Raw genomic sequence first — 6,000 nt, 5'->3', positions numbered from 1 at the left:
CTGCATTTACAGCTTTGAGACATCAGCTACTGAGCAAGGAGCCTCCTTCATCTCAGCAGAGCTGCTGAGCTGAGCCTCCACAAATACGAATTGTTTTCTCAGGAGTGAAATAACTCTCAGAAGTAAGCCTCTCCAAAATGTCCAGATGGCAACATTACCTAAGTAACATTCTAGAGTGGTGCTAAATTTACAAGGTGCCCACGGCAAGAGATACGCAGAGAGACATCTGTGTTTCAATGATACTTCACCAATAGTTAGAATTATCAGCAATAACAAAATAGAAAAAAAAAATCCCCTCATGGATATAACTTACAATAGCTCTCACTGATAATATACTGCCATCAAGACTTCATTAAATTTATACTCCATATGCAAGTATGGAGGATCAATCAGTCCTTTTGGTAACCTCTGCCAGAATTTGACCACCCTTGCAGTAAAAAAAAATTGCTTTCTTGTGTGCAGTTGGAATATTGTGTGTTCTTGTTTGTGTCCATCACCTCTTATCCTATCAGTAGTCTTTCAGCTGTGTCAAATGTACCACAAAATGTTCATTTATGGACTATTAGAATGTTCAGACCTTCTTTCACAGAATGTTAGAATGCTCAGGCTATATTTCAAAGAATGTTAGAATGTTTTATCTTCTTTTCCTTATTTTCCAGTGTGACCTCCAGTTATTCAACATAGCCTTATTTCTACAGCTGGATTTCTCTGGCAATTCAATTGCCCATTAAAGAGAGCTCTTACACACACAATTAGGAACAACATGCAACAGATATGTTGCATGAGAAAAGAAGTAAGTTTTTTGAACTATAGTAACAAAAAAACCTTGAAACAAAACAGTTTACCTCTTCAGTCATTTTAGCAACTGTCTTTAGCTGTCTACTAATTCATACACTGTGATTTTTTTTTTTTTTTTTGTCTAAACCTTCTGCTGTTTGTGGAAGGTTTTAGAATTCACCACAGTACCTGATTGTTAATGTACCCATGTTTTCACTGTTTCCAATCCACCTCACCTATGAGATGCTTCAGAGGATATTTCCACTAAGAGCTTCCATTAGTATTGACTGTTGCCCACATCAAATGTTTAATGTGTGCTGTCAGGTTTAATCATGTGTTTGCTTGAACAAGATCCATTATTGTCTTTGCTTGTATTGTAGAGATAGCTTGGTAGGGTTTCTCACTTCACAAATTATTGAATTTTTCTTTGATGAACTGTGCTGTTTGTTTTAATTATTAAGAATCTCAGAGAATTCTGAATGGTACAAGACAAAGGCTTTGCAGTCAGCACTTTTGACTCTGACTTGCCCCAGCATCTCTTGCCTGTCCTGTGGAACAAATCTAAAATACACAACACATGGAAGCATCAATGATTGTCTGTGTAATACATACATATATACACACATAGAGAGAGAGATCCCTGGAGCACCAGCTAAACCAATTCTGGCTCAGGCAATGTAGTGTGACAAATTTACACATGGACATTTGCTTCAAACACTTTCTGGACAAATTCACCTCTGTTGAGATCCATCACCAGTATGTTAAAATGCTTGTTAAGGCTGCATGTAGCCCTCTGGTGATTGTGTTGATGGATGACAGCTTTCTACTGCAAGAGAGATTGAGTGCCTAGGGCTGATTCTTTCACATGTGTTAGCCTTATTTTTTTGACCATGAAGTTTTGTTCATATGCCAGTATCTTAGCAACAGCAGACAATTTGATTCTACCAAGTTCACTGTTTCCTCCCTAGGAAATTAATTTCATGATGACATCCCAGTTTAACCTTCTATTTGCCTTTTGGGGTATGGACTGTCAGTTTATTTAGTGCTGTGCACTACAAGGCACCAGCTCTGGGAGCAATCAGCCCATAAAGGTCTGAACACTGTTGCTGTGATGCTGACAGCAATCATATTAGAAATATAGCACCAGCTATGCAAGTACTTTGGCAGACTCTTAACGCTTGAGACCTAAGAATTTTAATGTCCAGAAATTAGGGACCAACAATAAGAATGTAACCTGCAACTTCATGAAATGTCTCAAAATGTATCAGCAAGAAATTTAAAGTTTCTGGAAATAATATATTGCTTAGACTACAGAGGAAGAGGCAGAAACTCTATGGGAGATTGTATCTGTGCAGCAGTACGACTGCAGTCAGGTTCAGCAAGGTACTACTTGAATGGTTTGGAAGACAGAATTCATATCCATATATCTCTAAATATTTTGTGCTTAAGCAAGGATTAGAAACCAAGCATTTCCTTCTGGTACTTCTGGCTCATCCTTTAAGGTTATCTCTTACAGTGTGGAAAGGCACTGGTAAAGTTAAATGAAAGAATAACATGACCTATTTTAACTAATTATTCCTTTAGGGTCCTACTATAAAAATAGCTTTTTCCCTACCTCTTTGTCATTAGTATCCAAATGTTAAAAGTTATATTGCAAGGCAGGTATTGAGAATCCAGTTCTGCTGTCCCTATTTGCAAGGTGTAAGCAAGACAGCTGAACAGGGTCTGTGAGTGCCACTGGTCTAATATAGACAATAGGCAAAACAACTATCAATACAAAACATGTATTGATTCCAGTCTGATAGGTGTTTTTTTCAAATATGAATATGGTGCACAATGCACTTTTAATATCTGAACAGCAGTGTTCATCTGTCTCCCTCTCTTCTTTTTAAGATTTTCCAGCTTCATCTAGAGCCTGGACCCACATATTTGGTTGAACTCAGTTCTAGCACACCCCAACACTTCCGTGTGACTTTCAACAACTCTCCTTGCCTTGTTGTTAATGCAAGAATCTGGTTGGAGATCTGCCCAGTATGTGCTAACCAACCACAGCAAATCTGTATGGGAATGTGAGCCACTTCAGCTTCATGAAAATTAGTCTCTGTCCTTCTGAAACTACAACACACATTTAATGCTTCCCTGGCTGTTCATTTGCTTCAAAACTTGACATTTGCACATGGTGATTGAAGAGCAATAACAAGAGGCCTTCATAGTGAAGTGGCAACATTTTAAAATTGGAATTCTGAATTTATCATGTTCATGGTCATCCTGAGACTGCACACTGAGGAATGGTTTAGCATAAGGTGCAAAGAATTTTAACAGAATTGTTCACATATAGATTTTTACTCTCAAAGAAGTGTCTTGCTCATTCACTTGCAGAAAAACAGGAAGAAAGGGGTAGGATTTGGAAGGAAAATCCTTACTGTATTGGATTCAATATGCTTCAGACTAAGTGACTCAGAAGACATTAATTTTATTCCAGAGAAACACTGTCATTGGGAGAAAACTGGCAAAATTTTGTTCACAATTATTCTTAGGACTAAAAGTCAGATTAAAACGGGCCAATTGCAGAAAATAACTAGGAAAATATAGCAAAATAAGGAATGCATTTTTATGAGGACAAAAATAATCTTAAATAAACCTTTCAAGCTCTTTAATATTAAAATACATGTATCAATTAACAGTATTTTCTTTGACTAACCAGGAAAAATTGTTTAAGGCATCAAATTTTAGCCTCTTTAAAAAGTTACTGTTACTCTTACTGCTCAGGAGAATAGTAATAATAGAAATATGCATTACTGGTCTAGAATATTTTGTGAGGGTCATAATTACATGTAAAGATAAAATGCCAGTCTGCAATGTTCAAACAAAATATAGTTACTTTTGGAACAATTTCATGATTAACCTCTAAAGGTACTTGAGAAAAACATCCACTTGACTGATATAATTGCAATTGCTGCACACAGTTTAACAGAACCATTTATTTGAATACAAAAATATGCTTTTTTATGAGCATGAGAACATTGCCTCCTGTCCGAGAGCACATTTCTATGGGGAATGAGATCCTGATTTTGTCCTGCTCCTATCCTTAGCCTACTATTTTCAAAATTATCATGGAACAACGTGTTCACACTCAAAAAAATTACAAAGGAAGGCAGCCCACAGTTTGACACTTTCTGAAGCAAAGAAAAGACAAACAAGAACCCCATTGTATAGATATATTTAATTGACATGAAGATGCATGCAGGTTTTCTTTTAGAAATGGTGATCAAGGTATTGCCTTCACAATACTAGTAAAAACCAAAAGAACAGTATTCTATTGCACCTGTGTAACAATTTTTTTTTTTTATACAAGCAGAAGTATGCCATTTTTAACAGGGGATGTTACTTCAGAATGTCTCAATAAAACATTTGTTGACAATGCTAATCATAACTACAGACAAAAGGTTTCCCATAAATACTTGAGAACAGAACATGGTGCTACTTTAAACTCATAATTCTTCAGCTAACATTCTCCTTTCTTCCCACTGCTCCTTTTCATCTTCAAAAAGTACTAAAAGGACAAAACACCAATTATTATTTCAGTTATGTGTTCCTGTGTAGTCCTTAAATCTCATTTGTAATATCCTAATTTTTCTAAATAAAGTAATACAAAATTATTATCAAAAGTCCACCTTTGAAAATTCAGTATTCTAATCAGGACTATACCAGAAAACAGTGAGACATAAATATTTCTTATGGCTATTCGAAGAAAGGGCAGACTACACAGGAAGACTACAAGGATATCATTAAGTTATGCAGGTAGAAAATTAGAAAGGCCAAAGCCTAACTAGAATGAAATCTATGAAGTCAGTAAAATGACAAAAAAAAAATAAATTAAAATTACATCAGGAGGACTAGGGAGTATCTCCATCTTTATTCTATGCCAGGGCAAAGGATGTCAAAGAACAGACTGAGATATTTAATGCCTTCTTTGCCTCAGTCTTTAGTAGTAAAAACTAATTATCCTCAAAGTGTCCAGTCCTCTAAACTGGAAGACAGAGATGGGGAGAAGAATGAAGCCTCAATAATCCAAGGGGAAATGGCCACTAAGCTGCTACACCACTTAGACACACAAAAGTCTATGGGGATGGATAGGATCCATGCAACTGTATTGAGGGATACAGTGGAAGTGCTCACCAAACCTCTTTCCATAAATTTTCAGTAGTCTTGGCTAAAGGTGCATGTCCCATGTGACTGGAGGTTAGCAAACATGACACCCATCTACAAGTGCAGGAGTATCCATGAAACTACAGGCCTTTCAGCCTGAGCTGGGCACCAGGGAAGGTCACAGAGCAGACCCTCTTGAGGACCACCATGCAGCAAGTGCAGGACAACCAGGGGATCAGGCCCAGCCACCATCGGTTTGTGAAAGGCAGATCCTGCTTGACCAACCTGATCTTCTATGACAAGGAGTACTACTTAGTGGAATAGGGAAAGGCTACGGATGATGTATACCTGGGCTTCCTTGAGCCTTTCCACTGTCTCCCATAGCATTCCCCTGGAGAAAAGGTCTGCTCATGGCTTGGACCGGGTGCACTTTTCACTGAATAAAATCTGGCTTGATAAAACTGGTGAAAAGCTCTCTGGCCAGGTCCAGAGAGTGGTGGTGAATGGAGTTAAATCCAGCTAGTGGCTGGTCTCTACTGGTGTTCCCCAGGGCTCAGCTGCTGGGCCAGTCTGTTTAATACCTTTATTGATAATTTGGATGAGAGGCACCATGCAGCACTACAGGCTGGGGCATAGTGGCTGGAAAGAAACCCAGCAAGAAAGGACCTGGGGGTGTTGGTAAACAGGTAGCTGAAGATGAGTCATTGTGTGCTCAGGTGGCCAAAGAATCCTGGCCTGTAGCAGCAATACTGTGGCCAGCAGGACCAGGGCAGTGATTGTCCCCCTGTATTCAGCACTGATGAGGTCATACCTTGAATTCTGTGCTCACTTTTGAGCCCCTCTCTGAAAGGAAGACATAGAGGTGCTGGAGCATGTCCAGAGAAGGGCAACAGAACTCGGGAAGAATCTTGAACGGAAATCCTGTGAGGCAGCTGACAGAACTGGGATTATTTAGCCTGGAGAAAAGGAGGCTCAGGGGGAACTCTTGCTCTCTGCAACTCCCTGAAAGGAGGTTGTAGCCTCCTCTACCAGGTAACAAGCAATCAGACAAGGGAGAATGGTCTCCAGTTACAC

The sequence above is a fragment of the Passer domesticus genome, chromosome 1, assembly GCF_036417665.1.
Source record: "Passer domesticus isolate bPasDom1 chromosome 1, bPasDom1.hap1, whole genome shotgun sequence".
NCBI lineage: Eukaryota > Metazoa > Chordata > Aves > Passeriformes > Passeridae > Passer > Passer domesticus.
The sequence above is the reverse complement of the archived record's forward strand: the minus strand, read 5'-3'. Positions refer to the sequence as shown.